General features: G+C 36.9%; 1 protein-coding gene across 3 annotated transcripts in view; it reads right to left on the minus strand.

Annotated features, from left to right (window-relative positions):
• LOC117222242 (uncharacterized) overlaps window positions 1–25,787 on the minus strand; it is a 153,864-nt gene that overhangs the window by 117,086 nt on the left and 10,991 nt on the right. The window lies entirely within an intron of this gene.

Raw genomic sequence — 25,787 nt, forward strand, 5'->3', positions numbered from 1 at the left:
GCCACCCACTTGTTCAGATGACCGGCGCATAATGAACAATGCCACGATTGCATCGCGGTGCACGACGGCATGCCGCGACGCTGCGCTGCGCTGCCCGGCGTGCAACGATGCGCCGCGCCGGCTGCAAGTAAGGTAGGCTGAAAGTGCGCACGTGGGTTGATAAATATGCCGGGGCAACACGGCGAGGCACGCCCGTGGATTTCCACGTGTAACGTCACACTCGGCATTTCCACAGAGGAGCGGGCGAACTATTAAACTTACTTGCATTCGAGAGACGAGTTTAAAACAGCATTAATATGTGTTACATTATTAAGTTTCAAAATAATTTTAACATTATCAAATTTGTTTATATCTAAAAAGAACTGTTAAAAATGTGACTGTTGTATGAGTCACAAAATTCAATCTCGTATGTATAAAATGCGACTATATGTAGAGGGTCTTATTTGCACTTTGTTTCTCCCATGTCACGTTTAGGTTGACTTTTACATGCGGGATTGTCCGATGAATATTAGGTGCTTAAAATAGTTCTCGCTGTTAAAAAAAATATAGAAAAACTCATATTTATTTCAAAAGATCGGTACCGTTTCAATATTCAAAAGATTGTCCACCGGAGAATGCGATTCTTTCCCATTTTTCGGGTAATAAATGGATTTCACGATAGAAAAAATCGAATTCCTTCGAGGCGATCCAAATCGCCTTTGGTTCATTGACCGAACCAAATGATAATCTAAAGGAGCAACTGTCTGGCGAATACGGCGCACAATAGGAAATACATAAGATGCAGCGGTCAAAAGTCAATTTTTCGGTGTTTTCGAAAAAAGCAAAATTATTTGTTTAATTGAGAGAGGTATGTTTACCACTAATGAATACCAAACATTATTTACAAATCACTTTTACTTTTATGCGATATAACTGTTAACTAATATTTTTAGATTAGCCGCTTGAATCAATTACGTAAAGAAAAGCAAGATGATATATTTTTTTTTATCAAAAACAAGGCATGATTTTACTGCAGTAAATTATTTAAAAATATAACAATATTAATACAAAATATAATACAACCCTGTGTGTGCGTCTGAACACAATCAAACTAATTTTTATCAATGTGTTCCAGAATAGATGTATTCGAATTTGTGAAAATTGTCCATCGTATTTTTCATTTGCTTGGCGTCTGTTTTTGTAAGAGAGTTGCGTCTCGTTTTTTATAGAGCTGCTATCCAGAAAGAGCTTATTATAGTTCCCATATTGGTATGCCACGCGCGGGAACTATAATAGTATAACGAAGTAGAATAGGAGAACAATTGCATCAGAGAGCTCGTATTATACGTTTACCACAGTAAACACGCCAACGAAGAAAGGTGTAATAATTGTTACTTTTCGAAATTACTATACGAGGTAACAAAGAAACGTACAATAATCGTTACTGTACGAAGTATTTCAAATAGAGCGCAGAACTGTAAATTAACATAATCTCTGGCAAGTGCGACACTGCTGCTCATCTCAGTGGAAAAACGGTGGGATACATATAGAAGAAAGACTGTAATTATAACATCGAGCCGAGTCTTTGCAATTTATTTATGTAAAATGTGTTATAATCGAGGCTGGCCAGGTCTATGCAAAAAGACAGATGCATTACGGACTGTGCGTAGGATAGATTGAGCGTGGCACGGATCAGTAACACACGCGTGCATCGCTTCTATCCGGCTGCAATCTTTTCGTACCTAGAAATATGCTGCCTACTTCGAACCAGAGTCCGGCATTATTCGAATTGTTTCGAATAAATATTAATGTGAAGTTATTCGGATAAATTCTTTTTAGTCGAATATTATATTTGAATAACAATTATTCATTATTCGTAACTTACAGGTCAAAGTAAAGTAAAAATGATTCAAGAATATCGACTGTACCGTTTGCAAGTTGTTGACATTATTTAAACAATATACGAGACGTCTATCAGACTCCTGTCTCCTGCTACTGATGCACAAGATGTTTATTTCACGTAGATCTCCGCAGTATAATCATAATTACATTTTACATGTAGTTACAGTACTGTTCGAAAGTATTCAGACACTTGCATGTTAGCTAATATTTTTTCATTTTGTTGTTTCTTGTATATTATTATATCATTAAGGAACAACATGGGCAATATTCGTTAATAAATCACATTGATATAGAAGTTTATAAAGAGTGAACCACGAAACGCGATCAGTTTAGATTACTGTATTAACCCTAGAAAGATAACCATATGACAACGTACGTAAAAGATAACCATACGCTTCAGAGGCGCATGCTTTTCTAAGGCGTCAATTTTATACTAACAATGGATATTTATTTAAGTTAATCTAGTCATTTTAAAGGTTTGGCATTATTGTAAAAATAAAATGCATTTATATTATATTTTTTTATATTTTAAGTAATTTTAAACTTAAATCACTAGACCTCTATGAAAAATTAACAAAAATCAACAGTCTTCGCAGGCGCCTCTGCGACGTAGGTTATCTTTCTCGGGTTAATAACAGGCTGATCGAAAATTTGTTTATCAAGCATAGCACCGTTTGGAGAGAATTTTAAGATAAACACAGTCAATTTTTTGTCAACTCTTTTGTTTCAGGGACTTTCAAAATAACCTTGAATTTTTGTTAATTAAACCTATGATTTCTTTACGCCTACTCGATGACAAATTGTTACAAACATTAATATAAACATAGAATTGTCGAGTTTCGGAAAGACCGAGCAACTGTGGAGCGTTGCGATACTAAATCACCCGGGTCGATCCCTGGATATTCTTCCGCGGGGTGAAAACGGTCTTGAAACAAAATTTCAGAACTTGCTCGCGACGCGTACGGGTTGAAAGCGTTACGCAACAAGCGTAGAAAGTTGTTGGTCATACGCAGAGCTATGGTTAAATCATACGGTCCAGCGAAGAAAGTACCGGCTACGTGAAAATTGCACCGTCTGGAACGTTGAACCTTTCGTTTCGGAGCGATATGATACGGTGAATGAAGCGCGCGCGCGCGTCGCGACGCTAGAAAGTTTGTCGCAAGTTTTCACTGTAACCGTAAACATCGCGCTTTCCTCGTCCCTAATCTAACCTTGATCAACACTAGAATTATCGAGCCCTAAACGCGACTAGCGCGTATCGTTTTATAACAATGACAGGATTCGATTTACTCGAACTTCGTACAGTTTTCACTATATAAAATATATAAAATAAAATGTTTATAAAAAAAATTTCCCATTGAAACATTTTTACTATGTCACCTTTGCAAATAAATAATTACGAAATATCACTATTCTTCTATCATAATCATTCAATAGTTCAATGTAGATACAGTGACTCCAAAAAGTATTCGTACACCATTTAAATCGAAATAACTTTTTTAAAATTGTAAAAAGCGACGCGAATTTTTTAAGATGTTGAAGACAATATCTAAGATAGACAACATCTAAAGTAGACAATATCTAGGAATATTTTTTTTAAGCTGCAATTGAGTAGAATAATTAGAAAAGAATACAATTTTTTAGCACGGATATGAATTACCAAGAACTACAAAAAGCACTGTTCAAATTTTCGTTCTAGCCTTGATTAAAAGAGTTAAAAAGCATCATTCGTTTGTCATTCCAAGCAAGAGGAATTTTTGCAACATTTTTTGTAAATGTTGTCTACTAAGTCTGATCCCTCTGATATCTTAACAAATATTCAAGTCGTACAGTGGAATTTGTAAACAGTTATTCCGTTTTAAAAATGTACGAACACTTTTTGGAGCCGCTGTGTAAACCTACGATGGACACAGAATATTTTTAATAAACCATTTTTTGTTTTTTATCAACTCGATTAATGGACCATTTTTAGTATACGAAGTATCAACGACAAAACTATCAGAATTATTAGACATAACTATATAAATTACGAAACAATATTTATTGATCAATCAACTTTCCTGATGATATGCCAACAAATAAATCAGTGTACCGGATAACTTCGCAAGGAAGCACATTAACGCTTTAATCAATTAGCTGTGGTGCCTCTTTTTCAGAGCACGCACCTATATGTGTCGCGAAAAACAAGCGATGACGAGTATACTCGTCAAACACAGAGTAAGTGACATCAAAATGATGGGATTTATTTTATAAAATTAACAATTTTATTACTAATATTTACTTATGACACTTTGTACGTCGCACACCAATATCGTGCATTAATCACATAATTATTCATATTTTTTAATTGTTTGTTTTATTCTGGCCCGGTCTCAAAATATTTTAAACATCTTGAAATTTGAGAATATGTTTTTGTTTTCACTAAAATTACAATTTAAATAGCCAATGGTCGCTACTTTTTACACGCGACGAGTACACTCGTCGTGACACAAAATACTGCCACATGTTCATGACGAGTATACTCGTCGAACACTGCCAACTGGTTAATAAATGAAAGAAAAGACAAGAATCCGAGCAATTCGAACGTTTATAAAACAAAAAGAAGCCGATAGCTAAATGTCAATGACATATAATGGAACAATAGAGACGAATTAACGTTAAATTATGTCGGAAAACGTAGATCAAAGGTATCGCCCCGATGGTCAAGGCCAGCAAGAACCGTTCCGGCCTAGTCTTCGCGTGTCAGAATATTAACAACCCGTCATCAGGTCGGACTCGAATGATGCAGCTGTGTTAATAGACCAACACACGCAGGAAAGGTGGCGCGCGCGTGCGTCTCGGCACGTGCCTCGACGACCGACTAACTGTAATATCTGACAGCGTTCGCGGAAGACGTCTAATTAAACCGTATAAGCGATGATTGTGTAAGGTACGGCCGTGTAACATGACGGAAAAACAGCCGGCACAATTAATTCGGCTTCGGCGTCGATTTCCGTCGCGTTTGCCGTGACATAAGTGCCCGGTCCGGCTTGCAATTCCAAATTAAAGTCGCCGCACTCTTAATTTCGACATCGCGAAACTTCGCCAGTTACATTTTCAACTTAACAGCTTTCGTCCCTCGAGAATTTGAAGATTCTCGCTACTTTTCTGTTTTACGCGCTGCACAATATTTCGATATCCCTACGATTTCGTCGTGATTGCAAACTCTTGTTTAAAATACGTGATCGCGTATATAGAACAGAGTCGATCGAATGAACGAATAAAACGAAAACGAGGGAAAATCTTAGAAGTACTTTTTGTACAAATATTAGGCCGTTCAACGCGAAACGTCGGATTTCTTATCAATCGTAAATTAATCAATAATTTTGTTCGCGACATTTTTTTTTGAAAGAAGAACTCTTTTATGCTTATACAATCGTTTCCAGTGAAAAGATCTGCATTTTAAGTAATAATATTTTCTCTAGAATCTGACAAAGTTTTTAACTGAGTAGAGAAAAAAACTTTCAGCGGGTTCGAGTTGCCGTTGATTTATTCGGAAGAGACCATATTTTGCGTAAACATCTACGGACGTGGGATGTTATAATTAACGGTCCTCTTTACGCCTACAGTTATAAATAAAATCAATATGCCAAGCGCAGAGTCCGATCTACGCGAGTGGCAAGAAACTTAGTGTCCTGTCATAGAATACATATCTATGAATTAAATGTCAGTTTTATATCGATGCTCTGGAATTCGAACAAGAACGTGAAAGACTAACTATACCAGATAATACTGAAACCAATATTTATATATTTAATAAACTGTAGATTTATAATTCGCAAAATGAAGGGAACAAATGCTTGGGCACGCGCGTTTCACGAGAAAATCCGAACACGTGTCAAATACGAAGTCAATTGACATTCAGAACAATTCCACTCAATTTTCTCACTGTTGAACAATGAAAGGCATGTAGCAATTAAATCTGAATTAAATTATGACGTCTGTTTGTTAAGAACGAAGCAGTAATTCGAATTGGAATGCAGTTGTCGAGTCTGTTTAAAAAGAGCGAATCAGCAATTTAAATTTGAATGAAATTGTTACATTTGTTTATCATGCTGACGAGTCACTTTACGAAGAACGATCCACTAAGTTAAAGAGCGAAGTTGTTGGGTATAGTTATTAGAAACAAGCCAGCATTGAAATGAGCTTGTAAATGAGCTTGTAAACTTTGTCTGCCAGAAGCAAAACAGTCATTTAAATTTCGATGAGGAGCCCCTTTAGCTGAAGCAAACCAGGCATTTAAATTCCAATTAAGCCGTGTGCTCCGTTTATTCGAAACAAGCAAGTAATTTAAATTTGAATTTGCGCGAAGCTTCGAAGGCTACTTGCTCGCTAGAATAGTTAAGGTTATTTTTTACTGCAGCGACGTCTGTGACAGTCGTCGCTGTCACCAGCAGAACAGCAATAGAACTGCAGAGATCGTGAGTTTCGATGGAGAAATTTCCAAAGTCCTCGTCGATATGGAACAGGATCAGTGCGGAATAAGATACGAGTTTGATCAGTATATCCCGGGACACGTGCAAGTCAGTGAAACGAAACGGATACGCGCGGAGCTCTGCGGATAAGCTGATCATCCGAGCGGATAGAAGCCTCTCAGATATTTTGCGGGCGCTGCGCTGTTTGCGTTAACACGAAGCAACGTGGACAGCCGCGGCCGGTTGAAACAAAACGAAACCGGGGAGCGGATAATAATGGCTTGTCCGCGGTGGAAGGGAATGCGGGCAAATAGGGGTTTCTTCGCTGTACCGTGAAAATTCCGAGCATACCGTTAGAATTTTTCAACGATAGAGCAGAACATGGCGAATCCGCTGCCGAACCACCATCTTCGCTCCATTCCCGCGAATCTCGATTAAATATACGCAGCCGGTTTCAGTGTGAACCGTAAACGCACACTTTTATTTGACAGCGAAATTCCTCACGAACATTTTTAAATACACGCGAACTATATTATCAATAATAAAGAAAAATTATTCGGGTAGAGTAACGACTAATATGTTAACACTTCGAGTGTCACATCTTCTACAAATGAGAGATGGTATCATCTGTTCGGGTTTTAAACTGAAACTTTTGCGCTAGTATATTCAGTGTGTCTCAATTTCTATTTAATTAAATGAATCGTTTCGATTTCATGGCAGTTTTGAGGCTGCTGATGTAGTAACAGTAGCATTAAAATAGTTATTCTGTTTATATCTTTAACATAGTATCATTTTAGACATTGGACCTACTCTGTAATTCTATTACGAATACAGCGAGAACGGTGAGAGGAAGGATATCGACCCTTAACTAAGGCAAGATAGTAAATATTACTCAACGAATTTTCATACCGAGTTCATAAAATTTGTATCGATAAAATCTCCTGCCAAGTTATACGCATAAAATCTGTAGCAATTATCAACCTGTATTTAGATAGAGCAATTATTCCCAATGTTACGTCACTCTATATTTAATTTTACAAGTAGCTCGCTACTTCGCGAATAAGTGCATTTAAATTGCTAATAGATGATTAAGGAAATCAAAGATGATTGAATGGTCCAAGAACTTCTGAAGAACGAAAGATGAAATCAGAAAGTATACAAGGTGTCCTAAAATCATGGTACTTTTGGGAAATGTTGGGTTCCTGAGGTCATTTGAAGTAACTTTTTCCTTGGCGAAAATGCAATCCGTGGCTTTGTTTACGAGTTATTAAAGAAAGACAGGGACCAATGGGAGACGAGCTTGGCTGGAGCGAGGCGGCCGAGCCAATGAGCGGTCGAAGACCAGTTACGCTGCGGCTCGGCCGCCTCGCGCCAGTCAAGCTCGCCTCTCATTGGTCACTGTTTTTCGTTAATAACTCGTAAATAAAGCCGCGGATTGTATTTTCGCTGAGGAAAAAGTTACTTCAAATGACCTCAAGAACCTCTCATTTCCCGCGTGTATAATAATTTTGGGGCACCCTGTATATCGAAACATAGTCGACATTGCATCATACATAGCAGGAGTATTTGAAAACGTTCGATCGCTTTATAATCTACGATCGCAAGAATGTAAGGACACTAGTTAGAATTACAAATTAACTGATCCTTACGAGTCGACAGCACTGGGCGATCGTTTGTCTTGCCTGGCCATTACGTAAAAATATCGTTGACATTCACAAATGATCGACAGCCTGTTCCGTATTCCACCAGCGAGGATGCGTAAGTAATTTAATTCCTGATGAGATAAGCACTGACGATATCGAAAAGAAATTTCATTAGCACTGTTCAGAACAACATTACAGATGACTAGCTCAAGTGATATTTTAATCGGGCGATCGAGAATCTTAAAATTACACGTGTAGATCATGCTTGCATCAGTTGGTACGTCTCTTAGTCAGCCGATAAAGAAATTTTAAAATCATCGAGGTACAAAGTTGTGGCATCATTATACAGTTTGTTAACAGCAATGAACATCCTTTCACTGGACTTCCCACGCTACACGCTTACTCGCTGGCAACTCTAGAACTCAGTTTATATCTCTATTACTAATCACGCTACTAGACCGCGGGTTTTTATGCAAAATCAAAATCGCCCGCATTAGTCGCAGAAATATGTAGACATTCATTTCGTTTCTTGATCATCTTAGTGAGTCGAAAATGATGCAACGGTACTTCCAAATTTTTTAAACGTTTTCATTAGATCTATTCATCATTGCCATAAACGCGTCAAATCCCAAATTACCATCCCGTATAATAACAAGTGTAATATTTTTTCCTTCTCAACGAACTCTAATAAGTTGAAATTAATGCGTCGACATTCTTAGTTTTTCTCAAACTTTTCACTATTTTATATCTGTCCCATTCATTTTTGACGTAAACAGCATAAAATCCACAATCCAATAATAACATACCACCAATTTCGATGATATTGACACCCACAAAGCGTATTGTCCACACTTTCGTCTTAGACTCGGATAAAGATGTTAGAAAACATCTCACTTCCTCGGCATTCCGATCAATTGCAATTTTTGCACGTTTAGATATTGGTCCAAATATTTAGATAAAGGCGTCCAAATATTTTAATGACGGACTGTTATATATTAATTTCCTGTGGTTTCCAACAATACAGAACCCTATCTAAATAATAACAGCTATTACAGATCTAGAAACCTGACATTTGTATCCAAGATCTAGAAACCTGACATTTGTATCCAAGATTTGAAAGCAATATCGATGTTCATCCGCAAAATGATCGACCACTGTGCGTGGTCGGTTCGTCAATAGTCCCCGCAAGTGTCCATCGCTCCTGGCAGCCAATTTCATGATCACCGGTTATTACGATTTGAAAAAAAGTTGGAAACTTCGCGGGAAGGTGGCGGAGGAAGTTGATTGAATGCGGAGGAGACGGCGACGCTGTGCAACGGTAAACGACGACAACGGCGCTGCGGTGTCCTAGGACGAAGGACGTCGGGTTGCTGGCTCGATTGTTTCAGCGGTTCGTCAAACCAACGATCGCCAGGAGCAACGGTATTACGCGCCGGGGAGAAAAGGTACCGCGGATCGTTCCATCTAGGCCACGTCGAAGGTTGTAATCTCGCGAAGGATGCGTCGATCGTCTTCCTTCCTACACAATCCAACATCATTGGCGCGGAGGCGTGGGCCACAAGTGATTATTTTTTTGCGTGGTGGAATAACAGAAAGATGACTGGTATCGATAGAGTTAGCTGTGCTAACTGATCCTACATACCAGCTAAGTCGCGACTTTTTGAGCCTTGCGGCTCGTTTTTATAGAAACTCGGGGCAGTAGGTAAGAAAAGACAGCGGCCAGCATGCCGTTAATATGAATACACAGTAATGCTAGAATAAAAACGATGACATTTTTATTTCTTATTTTTTGCCACGAAGGCAATTCGGAGGCCACGTGACACGATTCGAAGGCAATTCGGAGGCCACATGACACGATTCGAAGGCAATTCGGAGGCTACATACCACGTACAGATTTTTCTTCAGCTTATACACAAAAATTGACAATTTAGGAAGACGAGCTATAGTCATTCGAGCCTCGCGGCTCATTTTTATAGTTGTCGATTGTCAACAATTATAAAAACGAAGTGCAAGATTCGAATAATCGTATCTTCTCTTCCCAAATTGACCAGTTTTGTTTACAAGCTGAAAGAAAATTAGTTACTCCGTTGACCCTTAACATCAACGTAGTAATAAATTACATAGGCGTAGGATTAGCACAGAGAAATTCACAGCAACCCGAAATTTTGCATTTCCAGAAGAAATTACTAATTAACTTAGATCAGTAATAAACTGATCAACTGTACCGGCAATGAAATGTAGCTGAAAGCGGTGGTGTTACAAAAATGTTTTATAATTGTACAGTTTTAATTACACAGTGAATCATTAATCCTTCGACTACCAATTTCGATTTTGTCATAATCTAATGGTTAATTTGTACTTTTTGATATTTTTCATAATAATTTGATCTTTTTTAGTCGCAAGTTTACAGATTGTATAATAAGTTGACGTACTTTAGTCATTAAGAATTCGACTGATCATTTTCTGGATGATTTGTGCTTTGCGTATTAAATTTTGATCTCACAGAAAGATGTATTTATATTGTACTTCAATACATTGGTTTTCATTCCTTGGTTTTCACCATTCAATACATGGTTTAACCGTTTGAGTCCCAAGCAGCGCGATCGCGCTGTTCAGATCTTGTGTCGCGATCAAACTTTAGTGACGCACGTACTCGCATAGCTGCTTTTCTTTTCTTTTTTTTTTGTTTTTGTTTCGTTTGTCAATCTTAACGAACGCTATCGCGCCGTTTGACCCTCTTTGCAATCAATTAAAACAAGCGCTATTACGCTATTCGGCATTTTTCGACCGTATTTTCTGAATAACCCCTGGGACTCAAACGGTTAAATTAGCATACATCGTCATATTGTCATTTATTTTGTGATTTCCAGCTCACGAATCTTTAATAGCAATGGCATATTTTTCACGTGTTATTGTTGCCAGTGAAAAAAAATAAATAGACATATTGACCTTGAAACTACTCCGTATAGAAATTTGAAGGCAATCAAGTTTTCTTACTTTGAGATTTAGGGTATGTGGAAATTTAATTAGACAAGTGTATAAGTGATTTATAGCGAAAATACAAAAAACTTTCAAAATGCTATTTGAACATTTTTTGCTTAGAACATTTTTAGTTACTTTACAAATTTCACGTTCAGTAAAACGAATTTCATTAAAATCTATGAAACATAAGATTAAATAATAACCCATCGCTACGATAAATCTTAATCATTCTACCGATCCAAAATAAATTAAAATAACATATTAGATTGAATTAAAAGACGCGAAATAAATTGATTCGAAATAGCAAACCGATGAGATTACGCATAGGATCAGTTAAACTCGACTGACCCTCGCTTCAGTTAACCTATCTCCGTACCAAAAAAGATCCCTTTACACCTAATCAGCATCGCAAAGCTATTAAAAATCGACCGCGTAACAGTAACCCGGGAGAAAGACCGAATAGCATAGAATTCGAAATTCATGAAACGGCATTAAAAGAAAACGGTTCTCCTCGAAAAAGGCTATGACGGCGACTCGTTGGCCGGGTAATTTATGGGGATTCCGCGGTTTCACCGTCGAATATAAAACGATTAGAATGTCGAAAATAGCCGCAGGACAAGCCGAATTTGTGGAAGAAAGAATCCTGCGAGGAATTTCAGAAAACTGGTCCCGGCTGCGAGTTCCTCGTATCGGAGACAACATGAAATTCGCCAGCGTAGAGATCATCGTTTATTATTATACTTCGGCCTGCATTTGGGGACTTAGAGTTCGGAGTAGACACGACGCGACGCGACACAACCGTTCTTTTTTCCGCGTTTCGTACACCCGTTATATCAAGCTCGCAGGCTTGTTTCCTCGATTGCCATAACGAGTGGAGCTCAATCATGGATAAATTTAGAACGTGGAAGCGAGGAGATTAAAATTTAGGGATTAAAATCGAATTTTACGTTTGTGTATCTTACACAGATTTCGATGAACTAAACAAATGTACGTAAATTATTTAAGATATAATCAATAGAGAAATTGTATTCCAAAATATTAATTAAATATTGGTGTTTCAATTGCGAAAATACAATTTTTGTTTCTTCTTCGTTTTCTAACGATTTGAATAGTTTCGAAATACGTAAGTTACAATATTGTTATTCTTTTCCGACTTATCCAATGTATTGTGTTTGATCTAGACAGTCTCGTCAGAAATAATATCAAGATTTATGTAGATAAAAATATCTCCGAATAAGATCTTGTTCGCGTAAGAATTCATTAGTATAAGGTTTCCATCGAATTAGAATTTATCCGTACAGGAATTCGTACGGAATATAATCGATTTTAATAAAAACGGTAGAATGTAAAGTGTTTTCTCTCATACTTTATCGACTTGGTTTTTTCGTATTACTCTTTACTGTTAACTTTTTTCTTGAATGTTGCATCGGTATGTCATGCACACACGCTTCCCTAGCCATTGTGCGTGTTTGCTCGACGTCGGATCACGATTGAACAGACCGATATCCACTGTGACTACGGCCCACGTAAGTTGAAATTGAACTGATCTTAAATACATTATATAGATGCCTTATATGGGCAAAATGAAAAACAGTGAATATTTATTCACATTATTATTCCAATAATTGTTACAATTTTTATTCGAATAATTTATTCGCATAATTCTGTATACGAATAAATAGATAGAATAATTCATGACGGATAATAAATAATTGTTATACGAATAAAACATTCGACTAAAAAGAAAGATCCATTCGGATAATTATCATGGATAAATATTTATTCAAAACAATTGGAATAATGCTCGACTCTGCTTTGAACTCGCTTACGAAAATGCGAATTCGTATAAAATATAGAGCTCCATGGCTCATGTGTAATGTAAAGTATTTTCGACGTGAAATCATCGATTTCGATATGAAATCAACAGCGACAAAAGGGATTCGGTTTCTTCTCTCGGAGAAAGTTCAGTTCCCATTACTTGGTCCTCAAGAGAGTGAGGGAGCGGGAGAGAGAGAGAGAGAGAGAGAGAGAGAGAGAGAGAGAGAGTCATCCGGTCGATCGAATCTCCTCTAAAATGAGATTAAAGACAGGTCGATTGTAACTCAAGAGGTCGAGTTTCCCGTGTTTTCAAGATAATCCAGGGTCGGAAGTGATTTTTGTTATGTAACCAGTGGTTGGGAAATTCAATGAGAGGAACTCGACATTCCTGCATCACACAGACACATTCCCGCGAATCGCTTGAATTTCTTTCTTGCCCGTACACTTTCTCCAGCACCTCAACGAGGAAAGAAACTTTAGCCCGCATCGGCCCGGCTACCGACGTTTTATTGCTTCCTTCCTACTTCTCTTAACATTTTTCAGTGGCACCACGCAATAAGCGGGCAGCTCCGCTATCACACGATTTAAGTAAACCACCAGAAAGTTGCGAAAACCTGTCCTAAAGTGGTCAACTAATGTTTATATTAATAAACTTTTACACCGACCGTGGAATCTGTTCGTTTCTCGCTGTTCCAATAAATATGATATCGATGATAACCTTTATTACACCGGACACACATGAAGCATGCAATGCTATCTATTGCGAAATCTATATTTATTACTTGGAACTATTAGCGCCAAATATCATTTTACGTTCGACTCTCGAGCTTTACTCATGGGGAAAATTCATTCATTTTCTTCTTTTGGAAACTGCAAAATATCTCAATCTTTTTTTATTTGCATTTTAAAATATATTTCTTTAGACATTGTAAACGAAATATAATTTATTCATTTAAAGAGTAATAGGAGAATTTGTAAAGTATAAATTTTACGATCTTCGATACACCGAGGAAAATATGAGGTTCGATGAAACAGGATACGTAACAAGAAGTGTGCTCCGAAGCGAGCACAGCATTATAATCGAAATATGATTAGTCAATTTAACCAGTTAGCTGTGGCGCCTGCTTTTCAGAGCGCGCACCCATATGTGTCGCGAGAATCATGCGATGACGAGTATACTCGTCGAACACAGAGTAAGTGTCGCTGTTAAAATATTGGATCAAAAAGACGGTTTTATTTTATAAAATTAACAATTTTATTACTAACATTTACTTATTATTACTAATTATCGCTAATATTAACATATATACTACATACATAATAAACGAAGGAAAAATCAAATACTTATAAAAGTTAAAAATTCAAATTGTTGCTGTAGAATGGTACATATTCAGCAAAGCAAGAAACGATGTACATATATTGGATTGGCCTCGAAATATTCTGAACACCTTGAAATTTGAGAATATGTTTTTGTTTTTACTAAAATTACAATTTAAATGACCAATGGGCTTTTTACGCACAACGAATATACTCGTCATGACACAAAATACTGCCACTTCTCCATGACGAGTATACTCGTCGAACACGCTAACTTGTTAAAGGGTAACACAATAGTGAATGATTTGGTATCCTAGGATCTTTTATGTTGCTGTTACGACGTTTTTAATTGAATGTCTTCCAACGAAATAGGGCGTACAAACAAATTTGAGAGAGCCAAGAGAAAGCCAAGCAGCGATTAATAGATCCTCCCGTCAAGATTCCTTTGTAATCTCGTTGCATTTATTGCGGGATGAACGAGGTAAATAACTCTGTTAAGAAGGAGGACGAAAGGAACGAGGCAGAATTACGGCGAAAATATTCATTAGACTGTACTGGAAAACTATAATGTATCGTGAGTACGGCGATCTGATAGGATCGAGACGGGAACGTGGTCGAAGGTTTTCGAGGTCGTAACTGTCAAAGAACTGGCGGAAAATCAGAATTCATGACGAGTCGACAATCTTTGAGGCCGCAACACAGCTGTATAGGCGAAACACGTAAATAGGTTTCTAGTTTACGGGGAACCTTTTACGCAAACTAGTTCCGACGCGTAGACTGACGGGTTTGAAAGTAAATCAATTCGAACGTGAAACAAAGGAAATATATTAATGTTGCGACACGACCCTGACGAACAAACTGGATTCGAATCCCCGTCGTAGAGATTTGTGGTCGATAAATATTGGACTGACTCTTTCACTGAATTTTAACCAAATTTTAACTGAGCATCGGTTAAGCTTGTTTGCAATTATGGTTGAGAAAACTCTTGATAACTGCCGTTTTAGTACCGAACCACGGATTTCTAATTTTACTTGCACGACACGCATTGGTCACACATAATGCTCGGTAGGTTTTATATTAAAACAAGATCTATAAATAGACGCTTCTATATCAGATGTACAAGTCCTGTAAGTTAGTACCTATTCGTAAATACTGGATTGGGTGTCCTCAGTATGGTACTTACGGTTGCGTAAGTATTATATTATAGAATCAGAGAAGTTTATTGCTGGCTAACTTTAAAATGAAAAACCATGTACTTCAGAGTGAAAAAGAAAGGAATATACAATGAGAGAAAGTATTTAATAAATAAGAATGTTATCAATTTTTGAACGGTGAACTTGCGAGCCTGATACACGTAATAACGCATAATTGCAGTCCCAGTGATTTCAATGCGCGGCGAGAGCATCATCGTGGATTATCTTGAGAACATCACCAAAAGATGAAAGATCTCGCACATTTTTTTTCCACATTGTAAAATCGAAGTAAAATACTCGCGCGATGAAGATGTCAAGTAATATGTAAAATTACAGAGATAATTAATAATGTTAAGATCATATTCAGAAAAGAAATACATATTCGAGCGTGTAAAAAATAATTTTGTAATTAAATTCTTTAAGCACAACAGTGCTCCAAGGTATATCACAATTTGATATTAATTTTGCACACCTATTCTTAACAAATACTATTCTCGGTAATGTTATCAGATTGATACATTTTTGTTGTCGCTGCTATTTAATTCAACTGATGTGTCATCGTAAATATGAATATATATTTGAATAAAAATATGGAATAAGAAGCTAGAAATAAATTTTCTCAATCAAAAATGTAAATTAAATGAGAATCAAATGTTCGAGACGAAAAATTGATGTGATGGAAAATAAAATTCCGTAATGAACGAACATCGATTCGAATCGGGTGTAAATAATATTTTAGAATGGATAAAATTGTGTTCTAATAATAAGAAAACAACGATAACAATTTATTGACGTAATAAGTAAATAATGATAATAATTTATTCGGAAAAAGTCAAACGACGCGAACTTGAGTTCGCGACTCTAACGAGGGCTGTTCCACTCCCGCGGACGGATCATTCGGAAACGAGGAAGAGAGATATGCTAGTGATGTCACGTAACGGCCCGTTAGCGAAGCCTTTTGTTAACACAGTTGCATAAGATTATGCAAAAATCTGGGTCGGCGATCGCGACGAACGAAACCAATCTACCGTCCGATTGACGGCGTGCCTGATGCCGTGGGCCGCTTATTACGTTGCAACTGGCGCGCCGATGCCTTTTGTTTAGGCTTACAAAACGTTAGAATGCGCGACACGTAGCAGTGGGTCCGTTAAGAACGTTCGTGCGCGGATCTGTCATCGAGAAATTTTTGCCGAGAGAGCCGCGAGAGCAATCGCCGGAATCTCGCGATCGCTACAAAAGCGCATCATGGCGTCGATTTAAACAAGGACAACGAAAGTGTGGAAAAATGTACGGCACCGCGGCGATGAACGCGGAAATACAACGATGCTAATGACCCAGAAGAGGATTACCGCCTGTTGAACATTTATTTCAGTTTAATTGCTTGGTAGAGTCGGGGCAATTGGAACTGAACGCGTACTGCTGATTAAATTTTAATTAATGATAATGCCAAGTTGTTCACATTATTGCTCAGAACTTACATGCGCTCGTATGGAATCAACTAAAATCTGCGTCATACGGTTAACAAATTCTATGACGGAGTCACGTTAGTTTGTACAGCTACCATTTCGTATTTTGCGCCAAGGAAATGGAGTTACGTTGACGTAACGAAATGTTGCACCGCGTATATTAATTCGGGAAAAAGAGTTTCCACGTTGGATAAAATTCTTCGAGACACCATCGTCTAATACAGACGAAATCCTTTCTAGTCATAACTCGCGTTCTGACAACAAATATCTATGTATAGTAAATTCTCCGTAATTGACGCTCGGATTGTACACAAAAGTGGACAATTTGGGAAGAGGAGATACGATCATTCGAGCCTTGCGGCTCGTTTTTGTAATTACCGATTGTCAGCAACTATGTATCCCCTCTTCCCAAATTGTCCATTTTTGTGTACAATTATTAGGCAGTAATTAAAGAAAATTTATTATACTTTAGAACAAATCTTTAGATCATTTCAATTTACTATACTACTAAGCGGTAGAATAATTTCCAAATGTAGACAAATAGTCGCGTGACTCATTCATGATTCATTTACCACACGTTTCTTTTGTTTCTTATTAGTAATATATCTTTGAAATCCTTCGTCCGTGTAATTCGAAATTTCCTCACATTATTCGTCATAAAATGATCTGCAATCTAGCATACGATTCTTTTTGATAATTCTTTAAATTTTCACGAATTTCTCAAGTTGACTCTTACCTGTGAAAAAGAAAGTCTTTTCCAAAAATTTGCGGGTTACATTGAAAATAATCCACTACAATTTTAAGTTAGCACCAAATTTGTTTACTTTCTTTTCATACCAGTCCCTTTTGATACTAGGTGCAAATTGACATTTAAACAATGTTATATAATTACACTATTTTCTGACTGAACCAGTTAACTGTTGCAAAAATGTGTCGTAAAAAGTATGCGGTGACGAGTATACTACCTATCCCAGACGCTATATGTTCACAGTCTTTTCATAATAATTATTCACATTCTTTTATTTACTCTTTTTATTTCGTCTTGGCCACCAAATATCGAAAGCATCTTAAAATTTACGAATATATTTTAGTTTTCGCTAAAATTGCGATTTAAACAGCATATTTTCACGCACGGCACAACTGAAAACATTGCCATTTATTCATGACGAGTATGCTTGTCGAAAACAGCTAACTGGTTAAAAAGTAAAGAAGATATTAAAATCCACTTCGTCATACCCCATAAAAAATCTTGCCGTTTTCCAATCATTCGTACAATTAAAGGAATACCAGATTCGCCTGTTTCTTTTAAACTCGTGTACTCTCTTAATCGAGATCAAAATTTTCTGTCTGGATGCCTCGTTCGACTTTACGGTGATTCGTGATTATCCGAGAGCGGGGATACGTCGTGTCGTGAAATAAGAAAGTAATATTGTTTGAAATCGAGGGAAGGCTTTCCAAAAAATGGTAGCGGAGGTCGTCGAAAGGAAGGCAGGAGAGGAGAGAGTGATAGAGAGAGGAAGCAACCGAGGCGTATCCTACCTCTTCTTATACGGGCGCACGGATGAGTTCACGCTCGTGAAATTAGGACCTGGTCCGAGGACTCGATACGAGAGAATGCAAACTTTCATCGCCCGGAGCACTCGGACACCGGGAGAGTGATATCCACGTGTCCACTTTCATGAATCGAATCCCTTCGAACAAAAATTGTAAAGTGTTCTCTTTGTGTGCTAACTTCGATCGATTTCGAATTCAGTGAAACCAATAAAGATGACGACATTTTATTTAAATTGTAGTAAATTTATGCAAAGAAATGCAGGCTTCCGAAAACTTCCGCAATCCAATCGTGATACTCTTTCGTTGCTAATGAATATGCATGTGCTCATTAAATATTTGAAGTTCGCGATACAAGTAAACCTTTAATCAGCACATGGTAAGTGCGGGAATTACTGCGGACGCCCCAAATACTGCGGTATTTTATAAAAGTAATCAAATCTAACAATTTTATTCGAGATGCATTTATATTTTGATAATTAATAATAAACTATTCTATTTAGCGTCATTTTTAGATAAAGTAATATTTTCTTTGATACATTACGCTTTTTAATAAAATTCGTGCTGATCCAATATTTTCAGAAAAATAATTATTCAAAGTAAAGAATAATAAGTATAGCTCAAGTTACCAATTTATTGGTGTAAAAGGTCTTATCTTTTCTGTCAGAGTTCGCCTTCATTGAGAAACCGCAGTACAGTAATGTCTCCCTAATTGACGCTCAGATTGTCCACAAAAATGGACAATTTGGGAAGAGGAGCCTTGCGAATTCGAGCCTTGCGATTCTTTTTTATAGTTACCGATTTTTAACAATTATAAAAACGAGCTGCGAGGCTCGAATAATCGTATCTCCTCTTTCCAAATTGTCCATTTTTATGGACAATCTGAGCGTCAACTAGGGAGACATTACTGTAATACCTACACTTACCCTTGTATATCTTCGCACATCTTCGGGTCTCTGAAAACTTTCAACGCAATCGATGTATAACAGATCTGAAATTGGTCGACAGTGGTTAGTCGACTGTCGGCAATGTTCGAGCAAGTGGAAAGGAGTAAGAAAAATCGATTAACGTCATCAGGCTGCTGCAGCGAACAACGTAAGGACACTGACGACGATAACCGTGACCCGACGCGTCCCTTTCGAATTCCCAAGACGTCCTTGATCACCATTGAAATCTGTCTCACTGTTACTTGACTAGCAATAGCGAACACTTTGCGCGCATTTAAATATCGCTACGAAATCGAGCCACAAGCGTTTGGAATTTTAAACACACTAGAGAGGACACTGTAGGAAACCTCAAATTTGAATGTCTCATTTCGAAACCTTGATACCGCGAAGTTGAGAAATTTGAGTAAGATTGAGATTTTTGAAACCTTGTAATTTTGGGATCCATGGAAATCGGTAACCTTTTAATTTCTCGATGATTAGAATTCGATTACCTTAAAATTTTATAGTCACAAGATGACAGGAACTTTTAGGTTTTCGAAGCTCTTTAAAAGTTTTTCACCATTAAGTACCTGGAACTATCATTTCCTGAGATTTTTGAAAATTTACCGTCCTAATTATTATACATAGCAAATTTTGAATATCTGTTAATTACATAATGTTCTAATTTTAGATCCTGATCAGCAGAGATTTTTTTTAATTTATTGCTGTTCAAGTTAAATTATTCTATTGTTAGTAACCGATGAAAAATTCTATTGTCTGGTTTATCATGACTCCAAGTGAACATTATAACTATAATAAATTTTTTATTAGTGCATTTCTGAAATCACTTTCAATTTTCTATTGATAAACTTATCTTTTACCGTAACTTTTGCACCTATCGTTTAGTGGATATTGAAATGAATATATATATGTTGGCAAGTATCAAATATTCAGCAAAAGATATTTGTAAAGAATATAATAATAGGTTTATCTACGAAAAAAGACTGAGAATAACCTTGAAAACCCTAAAAAGGACCGACTTTAATAAAGATTAAATGTAATCGTCTTAAAGCTTTCTTCGAACCACACTATACCGTATACAAAAGTTGTATACGAGCTGTGGCTCGCCCTGCATTTTCATGCAATTTTACACTTCACGTTCTATAATTTCTTAACAAGAATTTAGTCGATACAAATAGCAGACAATAAGTACAAATAACAAGGTGTTCCATCTGTTCGACTCACTGGTCTGTGTTTTAAAATAGAATCGAACGTGTACAAATCGCAAAATGGTCTTTGTCGTCTTTAATTGGCTCGCGCCGTGAGTCAGGGCAAGCCGACATCATGATCATTTGGAGAAAACGGGGCTACGTGATGTTCATCGTGATTTCACTTCGATCCACCACGAGATATTTGCAACACGTCTCCTTACAGTCAATTAGTCTGCCTTTTCCACAAAGAACCTTTACGAATTTGCATCTCCACTTGGACAAAGTCGAAGGAAGCGTTTCGTGAAGATCTCTTTTAACACTTTGACTATCGCGTTACTCATTATGTAGGTGTGGAAATTATTTGTACATATCTGTAAATTAATTTTATTTTTTGTTACAACTATTACAGCTGCCTACGAAACGTAGGAATATCGGAAAAGTAATTGATATTATATGACTTCTTTTCGAAATTTAAAAAATTCTATTAAATAGAATGCTTTAATTTTGTGAAATTTTTGAAGTTGAAAAGTTGATCCTCGGATAATGGACCATACTCACAATTATACAATTCATCAACTTTTCAAAGCTAATTTTTAATGACCTATTAGCCTTTCCGCGGTTTTTAATTTGGTTACAGCAAATTGTGCAACTAGGCGATGATTCAAATGCACCGAACGAGTCAAAAGATTCGGTAATCGTTGCCCGAGGGTTAAAGCATCGCCCGCGACATTCTACGAATTTATGAATAATATACTGCCTTCATTGACGTAATCTCGCGACTAACATTAGCGAATTTCATGCATCGATTCGTGTGATATACTTCTGTCGCGGTGTCCTTTTATAGAGACATTTGATACCTGTGACGCAAATGTCACGAAAATGCCGCTGCGCCGACTTGTGGCCAATCGATTTGCACGTTGAAACTCGTTTAAGTAGAACCGGCCTCTGTGGCAGTACTACATAGTATAATTAAATAATTCGACGCTTAATGCCTATCGAGGAACAAAAACTAGAGAAACGGAATTACGGAGAAACGCTTTTATACTTGCATTATACTTTAAACTTATTTCAACCGATGATAGAGTATTAAGATTCATATAAACATTATAAGTATATCTTCAATTGTAGAAGGATCTAGACACTAGATCACACGGACAATTACTTTAAAAACAATATTAAGTGAAGCGTATGTATGTACAAATGAAATATTCACCATATTTGATAATAATGTTTAATTCCGATTCGTTTTCAATAAGTTTATAACATACGTAATCTAATTATTATCTTCAACCAGAAAACATTTCCATCGTTATGATCGTAATTTCAACTTCCTAAAAATCTCCTGACATTTTCTCTCTCAGCAAACATGGATATGATACATCTCACACTAATGGGAATGATGTAACTGTGTACAAGCCTACGCATAAGCGTAATGCTATGCATAGTAATCAAGTAAACCGCGAAACCGTCTTTACAAACGTATAGATGTTATTCTGGCCTTTAAAATTGGAATAAAATTCTAATCTCTTGTCATCGATATTTAAGCACTAAAGTAAATTTAGGCGCACGATACGTCAAGGGGTTAATCAAATAATGATAATCTAAATAATGATGATGATGACGATTTACAAATGGGTCCTTCCCTCCAATTTTGATGAAAAATGATGTCGTACTGCTTGACATTTTGAACAACCTAACTCGTTCGTAAGAAACTTCGCACTATATTAGATTCCAGTTTTAGTTTAGAAATAATTTGCTTGTTAATCGCAGCCATTTTAATGCGAACTAATTTTTTAAAAATTGTTTACAACAAAAACCAAAGAAATACTTGAAATACATGCGACTTGCGTCCATATTCTCAAGACCGTTATCGCGTATTTATCTAAACAAATTTCTGATTTGCGCATTTTGCTTGTATTTATGAAGCGACGTGCCATCAGTTATGATTTTTTTCCATAAAAATAAAATTCGAAATATTACTGAAACATGCATAAACATACTCCAAAATATTTACTACGAAAGTTACTAGTTATCCTATAAATAAAAAAAAACTGGCGCGATTTTTAGTGAAATCTCTTTTTAGCGAAAAAGAGATTTCACTAAACAGTCGCCAAAAACAATGCATTTCACAGTGGAATAACCTCTTAACAGACAAGCGACACGAATGTAGCAAACGTGCCGATGGAGCACACAGCCGTTAATTAATTTACGACACGAAAATACGAGAATTAAAGTAACGCCACGCTGTGCCGCGCCGTGTTCCCAAGAAATGTGTAAATCGGCGCATTCTCGGTCGTCGTTTGATTAGGCCACGAGGCACGCTCACGAGGACGTGTACGGTGAACCGCGTCGATCCGGCGTTACAGCACATGGACAAATAAAATGGCGATCGGAAAAGGAATTCCTCCCTTAGAAGGCGCGACAGAGAATTGCGCAAAGAGCGCAGGAATCGCGTTTCTCGCGGGTTCGGAGGCATCCGTTTGCTTTTTTCGTCGACCGGAGAAAGTTCCATGGGCGCAGGAGGAAATCTGCCAAACGGATGAACAAAGAACAGGGAAAAAACATCGGAATACTGTTGTTGTAACAGTACTGTTCTCTTTTTCGGTCGCGGTAACATTTTCTTCCTCCTTCGTGGGTCAATTTGAACCCTGGATAATTAATCCTCCTACTATGCCGGAGTCACGCCGAGCAAGCGTGGGGAGGACCGCAAATACATACGTATTAGTAGACTATCAGTGTGACCGCGCTTCGGTAGCGGAGGGTTAATGACTAGACTACGAGTTTTTATGCAAAATAAAAATTGTCTGCAACAGTTGCAGCGAATAGAAGCTAAATAGAACGTTCTTGTTTTCTTTGATAATTCTAATGGACTGGCAATAATTCATTGACGTTTCAACATTGTTTTAATAGTTTTACTATTTTACATTGCAATCGCTCAATTTTGCCATAAATGCATAAAATCCGCAGCCTATTAATAATCCTTGGCGCTCGGATGCCTTCGCACAAATGACATAACAAAACTGCTGATAATCGTGGTACTTTCGAGATAACAAATTTTACGCCAAACCTTAATTAAACAGAGAAATAATTTGCAAAGTTACATAAATTCTATATTTTGGACCACTTTTATTTAATGGCGAAATCAATGTGAAATTTTCTTAGTTTGTGCCTTATGATAAAACCAAACGTATTCGTTGTTATATTAATACTTTCTTTAACCCCTTAACCTACGATTTAGATTCGAAGATGTTGGGCCGAAATTGTATACAAGCTCGCGCAGCGTTCGGGACGTTCGCACGACTTGTGTAACACGCCAATCCGGGCAATTGTAAACATGACGAGCATCGCCCGTGGTAGAGTGGTCGCGGTTTGTAGATAGCACAGAAAAGGCTCGTGATGTATTTCTATTATCTCTTCGTATCGTGATCAGTTTCTAGTTGTTCTTGTTCGCATTCGCACGTCGAAATTTACGTTCATAAATTCTAGAAAAGCAACCCCACAAGATGTTCTCTAGGAAAAGATTTTGTGATGAAGATAGTGAGAATTGTGCTATCAATTTTGCTAATGAAAGTGACAGTAGTGACGAAATATGTAATTTTCGAAGAAAGTATAGGCGAATAATTATTGATGATACATTCGATGACGATCAACTACCAGAGTCCTGGCTTTGAAAAGAAAGAAGAAATAGTCCAAAAATCTGGGACTATACGATGACTCCTGGCATAAGAGAGGCAGCCTTATGTCAATTAGGAGGAAGTAGAGGAGAATTTGATACATTTAATCTAATATTTGATGATATATTTTGGAACAATATTGTGACCGAAACGAATCAGTATGCAAATCAAATACGAGAAAATCCACATACAACACGAAAAATTGACGACACTTGGTTTCCTGTAGACTCTACCGAAATTAAAAGATATTTCGCCGTACGCGGGCTATGCCCGTAATATTTACTTCTGGCCCGATCATCGTACGCGGGCTATGCCCGTCATTGTAGGTCAAGGGGTTAATGGGAATACTTATTTATGCTATTACGTTCAATCCTGTCAGTGTTGACTAAATTGAAAAAGTATAGTGGGAGACTTTGATGACTTTATACAATATTCATATTACGTGAATACCATTCAGGTCGTAGTGCTTACTTTATACATTCGTATTAGAAATCATCTAAAGATCATAAAGAAATACCATAAGTTAAACAATCTCGTTATTGTCTACACCGAGTACGGATAAAAAATTGAAAGGATTACTGGAAATATGTATTCATAATATTATCGTTAATGAGAATACTAACCGCGTCAAGTATATAAATAATTTGTAACACGCACATCTATTAATAAATATACGAATATATTATGAAGAAATGCTTTTACCCATTTGTTTAAAAGCACATATGAACCGTTTATTTTGAAAGTGGCATAAGTCACTTTACCGTAATGAAAAGTGGTGATTTTTTAATGTTTACACGAAATTATTTATACTGAGAAAAATATCAGTATCCTGAGATAACAAATACAAGTAAATCTTCTCGAAAGTTAGCATCCATATTTTTAAACGTGTTAAAACGCAAACCCTTAAATATATCGACTTAAAAACAAAGTGACCTATGCCACTTTCAAAATAAACGGCTCATATGTACTTTCGATCTGCACATGAAAATACATACGTAGCAATTCAATAGGAACGGTGTAATAAATTTTCTTTGGTTTCTTGCGCGGCAAATCGTTTTACGGAATGAGAAAATTAGTCGTGAAACGTCAATGGCTTTTTTCTCATTCGATTCGAAGCAAGCGATTCTAAGGTTTCTGATTCTAAACATGGGAAGTGTTTCGTTTTCAGCCACTTTCCGTAGATTTCCCAATATCAGAAAAGGTAACGACGCGAGGAATCACTTTTTCCAGCGCGACCGAGATTTCTACTTACATTAATTAGTACTTCTTCGATCGAAGGCTTTCCCTTTGAAACATCTTATAAAGGATCGAACAGATTCCCACGATTGGTGCAAGAGTAATTTTACCTTGCTATTGTCCATATGTTTAAATATTTTAAATAGAGTATACAAATTGAGTATACAAATTTATACTCTATTTAATATACATATATTAAATATACATACATTAAATAGAGTATACGAGATTGTGTTCGAATCGTTTGTCTTTTCTATGTTATACTTTTATTTAGATACTTTATTATGTACATGTTTCATTACAATCATTATGGTAATAAGAATAAGCATGAAAGTGAACATGCCTCTCGCGAAAATTACGCACGGTATCATAGTCCGTGGATCAAACGTTCCATGTTCCCGACAGTTTTAGTGAAAACAATGGCACCTATTAGTT

Source organism: Megalopta genalis, chromosome 6, assembly GCF_051020955.1.
Source record: "Megalopta genalis isolate 19385.01 chromosome 6, iyMegGena1_principal, whole genome shotgun sequence".
In the NCBI taxonomy this organism is placed as follows: Eukaryota; Metazoa; Arthropoda; class Insecta; order Hymenoptera; family Halictidae; genus Megalopta; species Megalopta genalis.